General features: G+C 42.1%; 2 long non-coding RNA genes across 3 annotated transcripts; one reads left to right on the top strand and one right to left on the bottom strand.

Annotated features, from left to right (window-relative positions):
• Positions 1-704: 704 nt before the first annotated feature.
• Positions 705-5,002, top strand: LOC144009116 (uncharacterized). Its single transcript, XR_013280846.1, has 3 exons — positions 705-855; positions 4,437-4,545; positions 4,924-5,002. It is a non-coding gene; the product is annotated as an uncharacterized LOC144009116 (long non-coding RNA).
• Positions 5,003-10,579: 5,577 nt separating this feature from the next.
• Positions 10,580-18,260, bottom strand: LOC144002708 (uncharacterized). 2 transcript variants are annotated; one of them, XR_013278807.1, is made up of 3 exons: positions 18,043-18,260; positions 11,753-11,880; positions 10,580-11,493 (listed from the first exon to the last, which is right to left on the bottom strand). It is a non-coding gene; the product is annotated as an uncharacterized LOC144002708 (long non-coding RNA). The 2 variants fall into 2 exon arrangements; XR_013278802.1 differs by lacking the exon at positions 18,043-18,260 and adding an exon at positions 12,028-12,287.
• Positions 18,261-19,984: the final 1,724 nt, after the last annotated feature.

The following is a 19,984-nucleotide window of genomic DNA, read 5'->3' on the forward strand; positions in this document are numbered from 1 at the left end:
AAAGATTCAATTAAGGTCAACAAAAGATAATTCACTAAGAGTTTTCAATGTAAACAAACTCTTCTTGTTACATGTCAACTTTAAGGATTCAATGTACAAGTCCACCAGAAAAATCTGAAACTTGGGGATGGATTTGGAAACTTGCTTTATGCAAATACAATTTGCTGAATAGGATCATAAGATTGATCCCGAAAGCTAAAAATTTATTATCATGCATAAAATTAGTAAGATTGGTTGTCTAAATTTTCAGAATACTCATATATACACTTACGTGAAAGCGGTAAATATCTTCTTTTAAAGACATTTAAGACATGTTATTCCTTTTGGTTCACACTTATGCTTTGTTTTTCATTGACTACAAGAGAGATGATAGCCAAGCCAGTGCCTTTTTCTCACTTAGACCCGAGGAGCTACTCGGGCTGTGCAGGTCGATCCAATACGAACGTGAGTATCGGTATCGGATCGATACCAGAGCGCTACTGTTCCTATATTATTTATTTATTTGTTTGTTTGTTTGTTTGTTTATCATTGATCCCTCATACACAGAGATGGGAAAACCAGGTCAAGAAAGTAAAAACCCTGCCATTGTTTGACTTTAGCCACAGGTGCTTCTCATAATGGCCTCGTTTACCTGCCGGCTGACTACAAGCACCTGTAGCTAAAACCAAACTGTCACATGGTTTTTCAGGACCTGGAATTCCTATCTCTGCGCTCACAATCCTTTTGTAGCACACGTACATGTGACGACCCGTCAATGACAGCGGTGGGCAGCACCGGCAGTAACAAACAGTGAATGACATAATATGACAATGAGTCATATTATGCCTCGTTTGAGCTTTTCTAGCTACTGTTGAGGTAGGTATTAGTGTAGCACATGTCTCGTTTATGTCATGTGACTAGACTAGACGAACTTCGGTGGTTTTGAGTGCAGAAGAGTGACAGGGACTGAGAATATGAAGATTATTACTACAATGCATATTTTAGAACTATGTGCATATTTTAGAACTATATATCAGTTGAGGATGCTATATTATGACATCAATGACTGTTTTATTTTTTTCTTTTGTTTTTTTTTGCATAAGAAAAAAGAAGTTAGTTTTTGAATTCCAGCTCAGGTTTGATCTCTTTATGGAGCTCCTGACAGGCAGACAAGCATCATAAACTGCTGATTGGCAAGCCTGCCAGCTGCATGCACCCTGGCTGTGTGCGCGTGTGTCTGGATTGGCCTCACACACACACACACACACACCGACCACCTCGATCCTCACTTGGCAGGCTAACAGAGACGCTTAGCACTCTTGGCCCAAAGCGTGCAGCTGAGGCCTCTGGGTGAAAGATGCATTCATTGAGTGGCTCACCTGCCCTCCAGCACCAGCTCACTGCGTGTGTGCGTATGCACGTTAGACGCCAGACAGTGTGTGTGTGCAGCTGTGCACGCGTGCATGACTATTGTGTATGTTTCTGTCTGATGCCTTCACCCGCCGGGACCGGGAATAATAGCGAATGTGCCCGTAGGGAGGAGTGGGCACTGCCACTGCCAAGTCACAGAGACCGGGCGAATAAATCAGCACGGCGAGGAGAAGGAGTTGCGCGCCATCAATCAGAAGGGCACCTTATGGGGGGGGGGGGGATGCCCATAAACATACCAAGCTTGCCAGGCTGGAGCATGTTGTCGCCATTCCGCAGACAGGCGACATGGTAATGGAACGTAGCCTCCATTTTGAATGATTGTCGACGGTCTTGACAAACAACAGCGGCGGTCTGTCAGGTGTCTCGCTTTCAATGGGATCAACTCCCTCGTTGGCACAAATGTGTTCCCTACATAAGATGATTGGCGCGATTCGTTAAAAGCTGACGCCGAACAAAGGCTAATGGCTAAAGCTATGGATGGCGTTTCGCGGCAATCTCCGCGGTCGTTCTTCATGTTGCCACAGCAAACAATGCGAGGTTGGACAGCGAGCGCATTTCATTTGGCCGCAAACTCTCACTTAGGATGATGGAAGGGCAAAGGTCATTTATAACGTGGCTCTGGCGCGACTGTGACGTTTACGTTTGATCAAGGTCAAGTTCAGTTTGTCTTTGTAACTGTGAATACAACTGTCTGCTTATCTAAGTCTGTCTGTCTGTCTGTCTGTTTGTCTAGTATCTATCTAGTAGGGGTGTGAATTGCCTAGTACCTGACGATTCGATCCGTATCACGATTCATAGGTCACGATTCGATTCGATACCGATTAATCCTGATATGAATTTACAAGTTGATTGTTACGATTTTTTTTATTCAATTTAGAAAATACCATTCAGTAAACCTGTACATGTACACTGTAAGATTTGTATGAAAATGTATTATTTATTGATCTCAAACTTCAGTTATAACTGTGAGCCACTGTATTTAACAAACAGGTTGTAACCTTTTTCATGTTAGAACCGCATTGAAATAAAATATTAAGGCTAAATGTTCCATTAATATAACATTCTTCCATGCTTAAGGTGTGAAAGTTAGACGTTTTGTTGAATATTTTTTCATCAAAAATGGATGTTAAAAAATCGATTCGGCTGCCTATTGAATCGATTCGAGAATTGCGTGCTGTAGTATTGCGATATATTGCCGAAATCGATTTTTTTTAACACCCCTAATATCTAGTATCTGTCTGTCTGTCTGTCTGTCTGTCAGTCTGTCTCTCTCCTGTTATCTATCTATCTGCAGTTAAATCCATCCAGTGCTCAATTTTGCCATGCAATTTGTATGTCCTTCTATCTCTTTCAGATGTGTCAGTCAGCCTGTCCATCCATCTGTCCGTCTGGCCTCCATCTGTAATGCTAGCTGCCGGTTCATCATTTCTATCAGTCTTTCTATCATTCCGTCATCCTTCTGTCCATCCGTCAATCTCTTCCTCCGTCGTTCTGTTCATTTGTCTATCTTGGCTGCCTGTCATTCTATCCATCGATGTCTGTCTGTCTTTCTGTCTGTCTGTCTATTGATAATTATGTTCAAAGTTAGACACTTTATAGATGTGATCTGTCCCCCTTAAAAATGTCTGCCATGAATCCCAGCAGTGAAATATTCTTTACTGCGAGTCGCAGTGTGTTTTATAGACGCCCTAACTGCGTCTCACTTCGCTCCGCACTTTATAGATTTGCTTGAGAGCGTCTGCCACCACACACACACACGCGCGCACGCACGCTCATTATTATTTCGCCATCGCTCCACAGCAGAGATGCCACGCTGGGAGTTTTTAGGAGGTGCAGATGTGCGCTGATGTCACAGGCGGCGGGTCAGGAGACGACGAGCGTAATCCTGGATAACGGCTTCCCGCTTTTTGGAATAAATCCAAACCTGGCTGAGATGTTGTGGCAGATTTACCCTCAAGGAAGTTGCATACTTAGACTTGTTGATACTATTGGGTTATGTCACTGAGCTGCATGAATTGTTGACACTAAGACTATTGCATAATTGCTGTATTGTACAAATGATCATGATAATATGGTAACTTGAGTTACTCCGTGATTCTAATCACATGTCAAAGTGGTTTATTGCCATCATGATATTAGCAATATCAACAAGATATCGGGTCCATTTTGTATGGTGAGTCACTTTCCCTCCAGTTATTGACTGTACAGAAATTGCCATAGTGGGATGTTTTCGGTATAAAATATTGGGATAGTCTTCATTTTGATTCACGTTCAACAAATGCTAACAAAATAAGCACAGTCATACACTGCTATGCTACAAGCACGCCCAGACACTCAACAGTTCACAACAGCAAACTCTACTCTCATTCGTTGACTCCCATGTCCAGGTCCCACCTTTTAAAGCCACACACACTCAAAGTCACAAAAATCATAGTGTAGAATGTGAGGACGTTGACCCCAAGTGGACAACAGTGTTACCAGCACCTTGCATTCACATAGTTTTTTTCAATAATGCAAAATGAGGTTTTATTTGATTAAAAATAATCCATTCTAAGAATATTCAGTTGCAATAATAGCAAAATTAGCAAACTTTCATGATATTCATTGTGCATTACTCCAGTGCCGTTTTGCTAAAAACAGCTATTACCATCTAAAGTTATCGACTACCACACAACCACCTTGTTATAATATTATCAATATCATTAGCAAAATATCACAATAGTATTTTATCATGAGTTATGCTATTGTTTTGGCAAAGGTGCACTTGTGTTAGGAATCCCATGATCCACTGTATTTTTTCCCCAATAAAATATGCTTGTCTTCTTCAGGTGTTGCACAATTGCCGTTTTGTGGCAAAATATCGATCGTGATATTGTTTCGTGAGTTAACCATTTTGCCATTTTGGCAAATGCAATATGCACTCCACTGACAATTCCCAGAATGCATTGTATGATGCTTTGTTTAGTCTTTTCCTTAAGTGATAAATGACCGCTAATTTATTTTTAATCTCTTTCCGACATTTCCAGAGTCAAGTCTCAGGCCTCATCACCTTCCTCTTCTACTTCCCGTGCAGACGTCGTCGCTTTAAGGCAGAGCAGGCTGATGGGAAAGCAGTCGGCCAGGAGGGTAGTGCTGGTGAGCAAGTGTGTGTATGTGTGTGTGTGTGTGTGTTGGGGTTGGGGGGAATGTGGGGAGGAGTGGGAGTGTTGACGGGCCCTGCAGGACCATTTGTGCTGAAGCTCATTTGCGCAGCGACACTTAATTGGCTACAACAATTAATTAATGTGTTGGAAAGTTGGCACAAAAAGTTCATTTAAGAGGGTTTTAATAAGCAATTAGAGGAAAAGCAGCGAAGAGGGGGGAATTAGCGAGCGAGAGCGTCTGGCACGTCCGACTGTAAGCGAACGCACCGCTTTTTTTTTTTTTTTTTGTCTTCCTAGCTGACCTCTCACTTTTTTTGAGGGGCTGATGAATGGCCAGGCCGCGATTAGAACTCCATTATGTGCCTTTCAGGGGTGCTCGCCGCGTTCCTCGAGGTGCCTTCAAAGCCACGGTGACCTTGTATTGTGTCCACGGCAACCCCACCCCAACCCAGACGGTTTGGCCCCTCCCAGCGCCACCTCTTGTCCCGGTGTAAACTATCGCATGACTAATGAGCGGAGCAGGTTGGAATCCTGGGGAAGATGTCCTTGGAAGACGAATGCATTTTGCTGCGGAATAATTAGCTTAATTAACAAATTCTGCATGCATATTCATCAGCCTATTAATGTCCGCGTTGCGCCCTGCTTGATGAGCAACACAATAATAACCGCTTCATTTGCATACATGTGTTCACACTCACACCTTGTTCCCCCTCTTAAAAAAATCTAACAAAAAAAATAGAGAGAGAGAGAGAGAGAGAGAGAGAGAGAGAGACTCATTTTTGTGACGTATTGTTGAACATTAAATGTTTATTTTGTAAATACTGTACAGTGATGCATTGAGATGATTGTGACAGTGAACTCAATTTAGCTGACTTAAAGGGACAGCAACTTATGGAGCTTTTAGCTGTGTTAAAATGCTAATTCCTCACAAAAAAACATGACGGAAGTGGTGTTTTCCTCCATTTGCCCCTCTCTGAGAAATTCGAGGACATTCTGCTCTCCAAGCACCAGCCCCTCCCAACCTGAGAAAACGAGCTTTTGGCACTCGTTGACGTCATAAGGTGCGGACCCACCCCCGCACGGCCTCTGTGGACTAAACGCACACCCACTTTCTCTGAGACCTCCATGGGATAGTGACAAAAGTAGCCATTATCAGTGAACATTCTGTCCAAATGAATTCAAAGCAATCAATTATCCTTCACATTTGCAATGCCGGGGCAATAATTTCTTAAAATCCCACGGTCGTAAAAATTTTACATTATTGCATCTAACTGAATGAATAGTATAGTGGATAGTGTGCTCTCTCTCTAAGCAGCAAGTCCCCGGTTCGAGACCAGCTCGGGGGTTTTTCCCCCCTCCTTCTTCTTTCCTCTCCTTCCCTCATCCGCCATGATTTCTTGCGGCAAGGAGACGTTTTGTTTGAAATGTTTATTGAAGAATTGATGACTTGCATTCAGAGCAGTGCTCAAACGCAGATCTCCAACAGGGGGTGTGGCAGTCACACGGGGAGATGCGGGTTTTTACTGAACCGGGCGTTTTACTTCCGCGTTAGAAAAATAACCAGCAAAACACCTAATAGTTCATAACAAATGACATCGCCATTAGGGGTGGGAATCTTTGACTGTCTCACGATTCGATTCTGATTTTTGGGTATGCGATTTGATTCAGAATGATTTTTGATTCAAAATGATTTGATTGACAATGATTTCTGCTTCATTTTAAAGATGAGCAAATAATTGTCGTGATCTACTCCAGTCTAACTCGCTAATGCTAATTAGCGCGCTACTCGCGACACTTTTATCCCTCAAAAGAATGGCTATTCATACAAAACGCAGAAGCCTCGTAACATTACTCATCGGCATATGTTCTTCCTACGTTGCAAAAAAAAAAAAAAAAAAAAATCTACTTTTATTGGCGTAACTTGATCGTGCCTTTTTCCTTGTACTCTCTAGTGTGGCTACAATTTAACTGTGTATCAGAATGCGCGGAACCACACTGCCCCTAAGTGTTTAAATGGGGGACAACATGAACAGTGTTCCCTGTACACAAACAACGGCAAGTCGGTATAAAATAATTTAAATAAATTGATTTTAATAGGCACGGTGGTTGAGTGGTTAGCACGTCAACCTCCCAGTTCTGAGGACTCGGGTTCGAGTCCAGGCTCCGGCCTTCTTGGGTGGAGTTTGCCCGTGCCCGCGTGGGTCTTCTCCGGGTACTCCGGTCTCCTCCCACATTCCAAAGACATGCATGGCAGGTTAATTGGGCGCTCAGAATTGTCCCGAGGTGTGCTTGTGAGTGTGGGTGGTTGTTCGTCTCTGTGTGCCCTGCGATTGGCTGGCAACCAGTCCAAGGTGTCCCCCGCCTACTGCCCAGAGCCAGCTGAGATAGGCGCCAGCACCCCCCGCAACCCTTGTGAGGAATAAGCGGTCAAGAAAATGGATGGATGGATGATTTTAATAGATAGATAGATAGATTGATTGATTGATTTTCGGACATTTAAAATCGATTCTGAATTGTACAAAATGAGAATCGCGATTCTTATGAGAATCGATTTTTTTTTTTTTTTTTTTTTTTTTGGCACACCCCTAATTGCCATGGTGTCAAAAATAAGGTTTAATCATTATATTCCTGTAGTTAACTTTTGGAAGGGCTTAAAATACTGTGGTGTAATCCCTTTAACAACAATCAATAATTTATAGACAAGGGACAATTCCTTGAAGAAACAGGCTTCTAGTTGTTTATTGTCACTCACAGAAAAGGTTTACTGTAAAAAAAAAATCATCAAACAACATTTCAATCAACAGTCTGCAGCTTAATGCTAACAAGCACTTCACATTCCATAGACAAGCTAATGAATAGCATCTGTGATACAAATTTGTGCTGCATGTTTATCGTTAACACAGTTGTTTTCTTAGTCGTATTAAAAACATTAGCCAGGTTTACATGGATCCATGTATTCCGATTAGAATGAATCCGAACAGCCAAACGGAGTGAAAATGCAACATATGAACTCCTCAATCGGAATAAAAAGGCTGAATCCGAAAGGAATTTCATTCAGAATCACAAGGGTGGTAGTAGCCTATATTCTTTCGTCAATACGAACGAGCGTCATATAAACACTTCATTCGGAATGGCCAGGCTGCTTGCGGCATGTGCAAGCTCTGTCTTGACGTAATTGTGTCATGTCGTTTTCACCCATTAAAATGGTGGCGTCTCCCGAAGAGTTCGTCTGAGAGGGGAGAACTTGTTGGAAAGTACTTGAAACTTATTATCAAGATGTTGCCTCAATAAAAGTGTTAAAACAACAACTGTGCTCAATGACAAATGAACTCCATCTTGATAAATCACTGATCGATGTCCGTGCGTCCCGCGGCTGCCGCGGGGCTGATATGATTAAAGGAGGGGAGCATGTAAACGGCAGATCGGAATGGACCACGTCACATGTAAAGAGGTGAACGCAGATCACTTCAAGGTGTACACCACCAACTGCCCGAAGCCAGCTGGGATAGGCTCCAGCACCCCCGTGACCCTTGTGAGGAAAAGCGGCTCAGAAAATGGATGGATGCTATTTTCAATGTATATTTTTAATACAGGGTGATCCCAAAAAACAGGAACTTTTAACAATCCAATAAAAACAAGAATGATGGGAGAAAAATATTTTACTCATAGTAATTGAAACCTTAAAACATGCCATTTACAATCAAACAATGATGGAATCCCAACTGAGCTGTTGCAGCGGTCAATGAGGAATGTCAACAGCAGATTTCAATGGATTTGTACAGGAGGATGTCATCTATCCATCCATCCATTTTCTTGACCGCTTATTCCTCACAAGGGTCGCGGAGGGTGCTGGCGCCTATCTCAGCTGGCTCTGGGCAGTAGGCGGGGGACACCCTGGACTGGTTGCCAACCAATCGCAGGGCACACAGAGACGGACAACCATACACGCACACAAGCACACCTAGGGACAATTCAGAGCGCCCAATTAACCTGCCATGCATTTCTTTGGAATGTGGGAGGAGACCGGAGTACCCGGAGAAGACCCACGCGGGCACGGGGAGAACATGCAAACTCCACCCAGGAAGGTCCGAGCCTGGACTCGAACCGGAGTCCTCAGAACTGGGAGGTGGACGTGCTAACCACTCGACCACCGCCCAGGATGTCATCTCCAGGATGTAATTAAAAAAAAAGAAAAAAAAAAAAAAAGAAAAAAAATTCCAACATTGTGTCTTAAATGGCATGTTTTAAGGTTTCAATTACTCTGAATAAGATATTCTTCTTCCATTACTCTTGGTTTTATTGGATTGTTAAAAGTTCCCATTTTTTTGCGTCACCCTGCCTCAGGCAGGCTGCCTGTATAATACAGTGTAGCAATTAAAGTATGATGTTAAAGTGTATAAACACCCTGCCGCATCATCTTAATAGCACCATTTTTTTTTTCTGACTGTAAATTTTCTTATTTTATGCTTGACTTCCTGTTTCCTGTCATCTCTCTGTTCAGGGTCACAAGCGCGTCACTTCCATCTTTGCCATTCTAGCCACCACATGGACAAATGCTGCATAGCAAAGACCTGAATGTCGTAACCGGGAAAGAATGGAATTATGTGCCAGGAAGAGTATTTGTGGGCGACACGGTGATCGAGTGGTTAGCATGTCCGCCTCCCAGTTCTGAGGACTCCGGTTCGAGTCCAGGCTCCGGCCTTCCTGGGTGGAGTTTGCATGTTCTCCCTGTGCCTGTGTGGGTCTTCTCCGGGTACTCCGGTCTCCTCCCACATTCCAAAGACATGCATGGCAGGTTAATTGGGCGCTCCGAATTGTCCCTTGGTGTGCTTGTGAGTGTGGATGGTTGTTCATCTCTGTGTGCCCTGCGATTGGCTGGCAACCAGTCCAGGGTGTCCCCCGCCTACTGCCCAGAGCCAGCTGAGATAGGCTCCAGCACCCCCCGCGACCCTTGTGAGGAATAAGCGGTCAAGAAAATGGATGGATGGATAAGAGTATTTATTAAGTACTGTAAAATTCTAATCAAATGATTCCAAATTGAGTGGTATTAAACAGAAATAATAATAAAAAAAATTTTTTATATATGTTGTTGAGAATGATTTTTACCAGTACCAAGGCAGTACCTAGGATTAAAAAAAATAAAATAAAATAGAATCACTGATTTATAATGCATTTCATACTTAATTTAAGTCAATATGCTTCACATACTGTAAGTTACAAGTGCAGTAAATTAGAAAACAGATACAAAGTTTAAAATATTTTAATGCAAAGTAAAGACATAATTAGCTTACTAGAATTACTGCGTACAAAAAATTTGATTTTAAAAATACTTTGAAAGAATACTTTTTAATGCGAAATGTGCATAGTTTTTAAAGCATTCACACTTGATTTGTAAGCACACTACAAATTGGGAGACCGTATTATACACAAGAACAGAGGGGAAAAAAAATAAGGGTAAATATTTTTGGGGGGTGTATTGGGGGCTGCATGTTATTCACAAAATTTTACAGTAGTCTAACTACAGTAAGTGATTGGTAGCAGTTTTTTCTTAGATCCATCCATCCATCCATTTTCTTGACCGCTTATTCCTCACAAGGGTTGCGGGGGGTGCTGGCGCCTATCTCAGCTGGCTCTGGGCAGTAGGTGGGGGACACCCTGGACTGGTTGCCAGCCAATCGCAGGGCACACAGAGACGAACAACCATCCACACTCACAAGCACACCTAGGGACAATTCGGAGCGCCCAATTAACCTGCCATGCATGTCTTTGGAATGTGGGAGGAGACCGGAGTACCCGGAGAAGACCCACGCGGGCACGGGGAGAACATGCAAACTCCACCTAGGAAGGCCGAAGCCTAGATTCGAACCCGAGTCCTCAGTACTGGGAGGCGGACGTGCTAACTTCTTAGATATAAACATCACCTAAAAATAAACAAACAAACCAACAAACAAAAAACTTTCCCCAAATAATTGCCCCCCCCCAAAAAAAACAAACAAACAAACAAACAAAAAAACACATTTGCTGTTTTGTGCATAAGCCAAAACATGCCTAATGTACACACATTACTGTAGTGCCATCAAGTACTATATTGAAGTAAGGGGAGGAGTATAATTTAGTCAGTCTGTCTTGTACTGTACATGCACATGTCTCCATCTTTGCGTCTATCTCATTTGTGGTGCTGCTGGATATCTGATGGCACTAAATAAGATTGGAAATGTGTGCATGTGCGTGTTTGTGTGAGACACGAGTCGACTGCCTTCCTGTTTCCTGCTTCCTGTTTGCTACCCTGGTGTGATTTATTCATCCCCATCAGACTTGTCCTTAACTTATTTATCCCTCGCTTTTGAAGTCGGGCTGATGTGTTTGTGTGTGTGCGAGTGAGAGCATTGCTCTAATGACAGGTGCTTTATTCTGGAAGGAACACTCAGCTAGAAGGGACGGCAATGAACCAATCGCGTCCTTTTATTTCCTTGATTTGTGTTTACGCTTGAAGGGCTTGTCGAGCCCGTTTGTGTTTGCTTTTACGCTGGATTTGTATTCCGAGTCGCGGGGACGCTTTGTGTGTGTGTCTGTGTTGCGCATTTCCTGGGAGGCTGCGAGCATCGTTTCATCTGGCCGTGCGTGTGTATTTGCGCTAGTCTCTTTGAGTTCCACTTGTACCCTCACATCGCCGTGTGTGTTTTAACCGCTTCTCCTGCCACATTTCAGACGCGCGCGCACGCACGCGCTACACCGGACCCGGACGTGGGATGATGAGTACGTGGGCTGTCTTCTTTCGTGGCGTCTCTTTTTGAGGAAGATGACGAGGGGAAGGGAGGGTTTGTACATGGCAGTGCACGCGCGCGCGCGCGCGTGTGTGTAGATGATGCCAGCTTGCCTTCAGACAGCAGCAGTTTGCCGAGTGAGAATTAAAAGTAGGGAGAGATGCCAAGCGAGTCCCCTGAGACAAATAGAAGAGACAGAAGAGGAAATAAAAAAAAAGGAGAGGATTTTTCACACACACGCATGCACAATGTAGTCATCAGAGAAAAGAAAGAGAAACCTATAGAAACACACATTATAAAGCAAACACATCTATCAAATCCACATATATTCACGTCACATATATTCTCGCCGTAAAAACTATGCACCGATCTACTCAATCAATAAATCGATCAAAGGTTTGATCACAGCATTATAGCGGTGGACATCTGCCTCACATTTTTCACGTTCTGGGTTCGAATCTCATCTCCAGCCTTCCTCTGTGGCATTCGCAGAGGGTAACGAATATGCTGCCACTTGTCCCAAAGTCAGCCCAAACAGGATCCAGCTCACCCGCCATGCAGCCCTATAGAAAAGGAACACCTAAGTTAAGGTGTATAAGTACAAGGCCATTAACGGCTCGCCGTTGTGCAAAGACTTCCACAGGCACGTCATAGCTGCAACCAACTCAATTTTGTCCTCTATAATCACTTCCTTTAGGCGGATAGGTCACCTGTCCAAATACTTTTGTCCATTTTAGTGTACGGTAGCATCAATATGGCAATCATGCTCCACCCCACCCTCTTCGTTTCCTTGTCTGTCTATCTGGGTCTCAGCGGTCGCGGGCGAGGTGACGCCACACTGTCACCTCCCACTTCCCTCGCATCACACCTCTGCCCCCTGCTGGGCCGGACCCGTCAACACACATTCATACACATGCACGCGCACATACCCAGAGCATGACACCTCCTACTCTTCTTCCTCTGTAGGACGCAAACATCACTTTGGATTTCTTCAACTTTTGTACACATATAGAATTTAGTCCTGTACTGTATATTCTGTTAGTTCCTGGTCATAAAACGACCACAAGAGGGCGGCCCATACTGATACCTTGAAATAAGGCCTCGCAGCAGTCCGATACTGATATCGGTACTCGCCTGTAAATATTTCAATATAAATGTTCATGAACTATCAAATCATTCATTGAATATTGGTGATATTTCAACAGAATTAAATATAGAGCATATTGGAAAACTGATAGAAGTGTACAAGTCCACACAGTCGCAACAATAGCTGGGTTATGTGTCCGGTACCTTTTACACCGAACAGCAACGTGGGATTGTGTGAAGGAGCTAATTCCAAAATTGCAAACAGACTTTTTGGATCCCAAGGGAATACTTCTAAACATTCCAGGCTTGAAATCAAATGCCTTGCCAAAGGTGACAGGAAGTGAGATGGCGAATAAATCAGGCGTGGACGTTTCCAGGAAGTTGGCAGGCGGTGGCCCCTTGTGAGGCGTCGCACTTGACATCTCGGGCTTGCTCCGACGAAAGCGGGCACTCGGACCGCCGCCGCCGCCACAATCGCGGCCACTGCCCGCCTCTTCTGTGGCGATTGAGATATTTTCGCATTAGTTGGTGTCAGGAGTAAATTAGAGGCCAGATCTGTTTTCTAATCAGAGCACAAGCAGCGTGTTAGAGGAATTAGGGCGACAGCTGCCGGGAGCTTTTTATTCCTCTCTGCCTCAGCCAGAGACAGGCGGACCCCAGCTCAGGGACCACCTCTTTACCACAGCCACCTGTCAACGGCGCCACGCGTGTGTACATGTTTGCGTGCATAAGTGCGAGTCCATCGCTCGCTCGCTCGCATGCGCCGACGCCGTCTGGCGCGCTGACCCGCCGCCATCTTGGAAATGAAATGACAGTGCAGGTTGTGCGCGTGCACGTAGGCACGCACGCGGCCCTTTGAAAGGCTCTGTGATGAGCGATCAAACCGGAGTTAGGCGAGCCTCGCATATATTTAATGTCATTCTGGCCTATAAGGGGATGACAGAAGTTACATATTTTATCTTTCAATTGTCTTGCTTTATTTGTTTGTACCGTTTGTGTTCAAATTTGCAATTTAAAACACTCGTTGTCATATATATTCAAATTGTATGACCTGACAGAAGAATATTATTTTATTATTTAGCAACAAAAGGTTTTATTTATTTATTTTTTACTGACTTTGACAGCTTTCGAGACAAAACAAGGTTCATGAATAGGCCTAAGTCATGCTAGCAGTGTAGCAATGTTGGCTAAGAATGGTTTGTTTACATGCAGGTTCTTACAATGTTCGCAGTTTGAAAATTGCAAACTCTCCCTTTAACAGTTTATAACTACTACAATATTGATGCTAGCCTAGTTAGCACATATATTAAATTGCCATTAATCATTAACTCATTCGCTCCCAGCCATTTTCCCAAATGCAATCCCCTTCACTCCCGGCTGTTTTAATGGATTTTGACTGATTTTGCACGGCCCACAGAATATTGTGTTCCATTGCTTTAAAAACATGGAACCTATCAAAAGAAAGATTAAAGTCTCTTCTTTCATCAGGGAAAAAAAAGTATGTTTCTGTCTGTTTCCGTTTCCCAACAATTAGCATTAGAATATAGCAAAGTTTCATCATTATTCACAAATCTATTTAGAATTGTGAGTAATTGAGCTTTTTTTTCAAAATGGCCCTGGTTGATCTTCTTTGCTCTGCTGCCACCTGCTGGCCGTTTGTGTAATAACTACCATTTCTGCAACCGTTCTTTGCAGTTGAGCGGCTGCATTAAGGCCTTCTGTATGCTCGAGCATAAACAAACAAAAAAAACGTATAAATACGTCTTTGGGGGCAGATGAGTTAAGCTAGCGGACTTTTGTCAGGCAGTTATGTGGTTTGTTTAGCTACACAACATGTAATTATCTTTCTTTTATGTTCAGTTTGACAGTATGTCAACAGCTAACATTGCAATCCTGCTAGCAGTTTGTCAACTTTAAACTCCCACTTCAACGGTGTATAACTTCCATAATAGACCCTTCCAGCTGACGTCACCGCTTAGCTCCCGCTGCGCCTCCCGGAGGGCAACCATCCCATAACAAATGAATGTAGAGAGTTAGATTTTCGGCAAGCGTTTTCGTTAAAAGGTGGGAAATATGTCAAGTGTCATAAAAAAATGTATCAAGTAGGACACTATACTGCAACTCATTGAAACCAGTCATTTGGAGCTGCTAACAACAAAAAAATGAAGTTTGTTGGAAGTGGAAGTGGAAGCTTAAGGTATGTTGTTTATGGTTGAAACAGTATGTCGAGCACTACTTCCATGGTGTAAATTGTCATTCATGAAATCATTTGTGTCCGGATATACTCGTCTTGCTGTATATCGAAGTCTTCGAGCTATCTTAGCTTGCTAGCTGCTAACAAACAGACCGCACGTTTACAACACATTCCTCAGCAGAGATCAAACCTGAGTTAAAGTGTTAGTTGTGAACTCGTGTTAAATCGTTAACATTTAGTTTAAAATTACTTGAATACTTGTGCAAAAAAAAGTATGAATGATTGTTTCAGTAAAGATAATATCGTACATTCATCACATCTGCCTCAAATTTACAATCAGAGGTTAATGTTATGACCAACTGTATATGAAAAAGAGAAAAACTACCTGATATAAAATGATCTGAGCGTATCCTCATTCTTGTTGTGGGTGCAAAATAGTTGCGTCGTAGTTTCACACTAGCCACTGTGCTAGTCTGCACTCTTCACTGTCTTCCGCCTGGTTTAGAATCGCTGCCGGCAGCCGAAAGAATGATCTGATCTCTCTTTGAGCCATTAGAGCATCCATCGGCCGCACACAAGTTCACCATAGCATTGGTCACTGATTTATCAACTGTTTGACCTATTTTCTAGCTCACACTGATTGTTTTCTAATTCACTCGCATTGACGGCCTGCCCTCCACTGCAAGGAGCGCACTTAAACTTCACGTCACACTAGAAGGGTCTATAGGGTTGCTCTCAAATGACGTCACGTTTTCCTCATTAATATGCATGAGTCGGACAAAATAATAGCGTAGGACACACGCGTACCCATCATTTTTGAAGAGAACGATGTCCCAGGCGTGAAATTTCAACATGGTTCAATCGACAAACACACTTTGAAAGCTTAAATGGTGGCTGACATGCGGAGGCCTCAAAGTGGGCAGAAAGAAATCATTTTATGTAGAAATGGAAGATTTATTGTTTGATCGTTGCTGCCACTCCGGTGTGGTCTAGATGACTGCTAATATCGTGTTGGTCGCTAATTTTCCATGAAAATGAAACACATTGAAGTCGTGATTTTCATTTGAAGATTTTAATCCTACCTTTCTAAAAATAGTAGTTTGGGCATAATTGTAAACTGCCCTTTTGTGATGCTAGTTTAGTTCGCCCATGAATGGCGTTTGCCCATTGTGTTAGCATTAAGCTAGCGTACTTTTGTCAGCCAGCTATGTGGTTTGTTAAGTTGCATAAAGTGTAAATCTCTTTGTGTAATGTTTAGTTTGACAGTAAACTTCAAAAACTTGTAAGTTGGGTTTTTATTTTTAGCTAAAACACATAAAGAAATTATGTTCTTATTCAAATTGAAAATTTGCTCTGCACTACTTGCTCTACAAACTAAGCGTTTATTTGTTTTTGGATAAAAATAATACATCTCTGCACCATTTTAAAATAAATGTTTTTCATTGGACATACTAGGTCAGAGGTTTGTCATTAAAATTCATTCATTATTCACTTAGAAATGAAGGGAAATGTCAAAGCTGGCAAACTGTGCTTTTGTCCTGATCTGAAAGAAAGCACTTCTTGGCCTGGGCCACACCACTTCATAAAATGTTATGGAAATTAATTTTTATAAAAATGTAATCAAATTGTTCCTTCTGCCTTTCCATTAAACACGACCTATGAGTGAATTTAAATTTCACTGGTGATCAATTTGGTTCTGCGGTTGGCTTATTAAAAGCAAAGTCAAGGACAATCACATGCGAAAATTAAATTTTTTTTGGATGGAGTCCAAAGGTGTTAGCATTCATTTCGCGCGCTGTGATGCTAAAAGAGGACGACGGACAATTCTGGGGAAGATGGATGATGAAAACGTGAGCGTCGTGAGCCACTCACTGCTGATGCTGATGATGATGATGGCTCTGGTGGGCCGGACTGTGGGAGGGTGAGAGGTGTGGGAGGTGGCGTGGTAACACACGCACACACTTGCTTTCCAAATGTCACTTCTCTCTCTTAAAAAAAATAAAAAATAGGTGTGCTTGTGCGTGTGGATGGTTGTTTGTCTCTGTGTGCCCTGCAATTGACTGGCAACCAGTCCAGGGTGTCCCCCGCCTACTGCCCAAAGCCAGCTGAGATAGGCTCCAGCACCCCCGCGACTCTGGCGAGGAATAAGCGGTCAAGAAAAAGGATGGATGGATGATTAAATCCCACTTTAGACAGATTGCAGTTAAAGTTTTCATTTTATCTTTCAACTTCAATGAAAACAGTAATTTTCACATCATTTATCTTTCAATTTACTTCAGAAGCATTCGACTTAGCATTCAGCTATTGGCATTCAGCTTTCAGCATTCCCACGCAATTTCTCCAGAAATTGCACTTAGTCTAGTTGAAAGTAATAATTTCCATTCAAAACGGAATAAAGGTATTGATTTGATTGTGAAAACCATTTATGTTGCATTGACAGACATCAATTTTGATTTGTACGAACTAAATTATATGTCCAAAAGATCCAAAATAATGGTTTTGTTTTCCTTCCAATATTTTTTTCTCTCCATGCCCTCCAGGTAATATATTGAGTTTGAGTCAAATGGACTCATTAAAAACAACAGCACATCAGTACCACCATGGCATTGTACTGTAGCTGTAGCCATTTAAGGATATGCTATATTGTTGGGCTTTGAGTGAATGTTTTGAATTTGATAGTTTGAGGGTGAACTTTCAGAAAGCAGTCTTTCATTTGATATTGTTTAATTACAGTTCTGTAGGCCTTTTACCACGTGTGTTTGTCCGGGCTCATTTGCATGTTTGTTGTTTTTGTTTTCTGACATCTTTCGGAAGACTGACCATATTATAAATGGGAAATTCTTCCTTTTCCATCATCTTCTTTCTCCTCTTCTCTCTCCATCCTCACCTCATCTCTAGTTCATATGTTGCCTATGGCTCATGTTTTAAGATTAATACATATATTTTAAGTATACTCTCTTGGCCAAGTGTCTTTTTGCATCGGGTTTATAAGATGGGAAATACTAATTTATTATTATTATTTTTTTAGTCAAATACACTAAACCAGCTCAATGGCCTAGTGGTAGAGTGTCCTCCCTGAGGCAGGTTGGAATTGGGAGGTTACATCACCAAATGAGCCCTGAGCACAAGCACCTGCTGCAGCTCACCGCTCTCTCAGTGGATGGGTCAAATGCAGAGAACAAATTTCACCCCACTTACTGTAGATGGGCGTGACAATCAGTCGTCCTTTAACTTTATAAAATGTGAGACATATTATTTGGTTATACATAAATTAATTAAACCTAATTAGTGTCAAAGTGAATATGTTCATTCAGTTCAAGTAAATAAATTAGTTGGTTCAGTAACTAAAATGTTAAAGATGGATTCAATGATGTTCTCGAAAAGTGGAAACCAAAACATCTGTTTGTGACGTTTAAAAAACTGCACATGCGGAAGACCATCCTACCAGCTCTCCTGCTCGTCTGGGGGAAACGCCTCTCAAATGTCGCTAACGTCCGAGCTCATCATCTTCATCATCATCTTCATCAGTCTCTGCAGCTCCTCGCTTCATACGGATGTCCTCTTGCGGCTCTCAGCTATTTTCAAAGTACGCGGTCAGCTCGGTGGCGCTACAACGATGAATGGCCGAATCCGAAGCTCACTACACGAAGCTAGCTACATGCTACAAACACTCAAAGTGCGCATGTGCAGCTAGGAACGAACACGCACAACATCGTTACGCAGATTGATTAACAGGATCGAGAAACAATCGTTAAGATGATCCACCCGGAAGACGCAGCCACAAAAATATCCTTGAAATAATTTGGATCAAGGCAAAAAAATAAGGCGTGATCAATTCAAGTGATCAACATGAAATGATCCGTCACTCAATTTAGTTTCTGTGAAGTCAAATATTTTAGATGTGGTATCCGGACTTTTTTTTTTTTTTTTTTAGTTTAAGTGGAGTTGTAATTTTTACAGTGTGTGGGTGCGTATACTTCTCCTATTAGGTAGCAATTTAACATTTTGGGGGTGAAAAAATTGATCATATTTTCTTGTTTTTCCACACATTGACAGAATCCAGAAATGTATCTGCGGAGTTATACACTTAAAAAAAATTAAAACATTGCACTTAAATGATAGCTCCAATATTTTTTCAAGTATTATCCTAGAAGAAAGAAAATACTTATGAAAGAGCTCCCATTTTTCTCTTAGCATACTTTCTGCATATATGTTTCGAATATGTTCAAATTTAAAGTGGTATATTATTATTCATTTTTATTTTCCTGCAATTTTACTTAAAAATAAACAATACTTCCAATATTTTGCTTTATTATTATTCCAGACTTTGTAAAAATAAGTGTTTGTTATTTATTTTATGTTTATTGACCCTATAATTACACTATTAATTTAAATGATAATTCCAATCCTGTGTTTTATTTATTTTTTTATTATTTCCCTATGCTTTTTATTCTATCTAAGGGAGGAAAAAAAGCGTGAACTCAACTTGTTATACGCACATAGCATATTATGTTTTGTTTTAAAAGTGTGAAAAAAAACCCCAACATTGCACCTACATTGCACCAGAAATAACCTGGTAGCAGTGAGCTATTAATATCGTTTTCGTTTGGAATTTGGCAATCAGCACACACTCACACAAACCCACTTGTGTGAACATTAAGGTAAATGACGCAGTAGCGTGACCCATCTGGACCAGGAAGACGAAAAGCTTGCGTCGTCCTCTTTCAACTTCCATTTCCATCTTGTGGCTGCCGATGCTAATTTGCAGCACATCGGATGCGCATATACATACACACACAGTGTCATAAATAGAGCGAGAGTGGCGATGGCGGGCCTGGACGTGGGCCAGCTCTGCACCAGCTCACTGGTTAAATTATTAACACCGACTGTGTGTGTGGAGGGGGCACGGCAAAGAATAGATTTTTCCGAACAGAGCGGGAGAATTTGGGATGAGTGCAGCAAATAAAGCCCTGGATGGCAGCGGCATACTAATGGTGTTGGTGTGTGTGTGTGTTTAGCAGAGCGAGGGGCGGGGAAGAGCGATGGCGAGAGATCTGGGAACCTTGGTTCCGATCCAAAGAGTTAATGTTGCGCTCATTGATGGATAGAGTGCCAGTGAGGAGGCTCCGCACAAAAGATGGATGGAGAGTAAGTCTCCTGTCGCTCCAGACGTTCGGGCTACTATCTGCTTTGATTGGAAATCGACGTTAATGAGTCAAAACATCCATTTTTAGCCTTTGAATGCAAGTAGTACTGGGTGGGACACAGCATCAAATATCAATATTAGCATTATTTCTGTATAAATGAATATAAAGACAATATACTATAAATAAAAAATGTTTTTTTTACCACTGCATTGATATAGACTATATCAATGTCGCAATCCA

This window comes from Festucalex cinctus, chromosome 1 (assembly GCF_051991245.1).
Source record: "Festucalex cinctus isolate MCC-2025b chromosome 1, RoL_Fcin_1.0, whole genome shotgun sequence".
Lineage (NCBI taxonomy): Eukaryota > Metazoa > Chordata > Actinopteri > Syngnathiformes > Syngnathidae > Festucalex > Festucalex cinctus.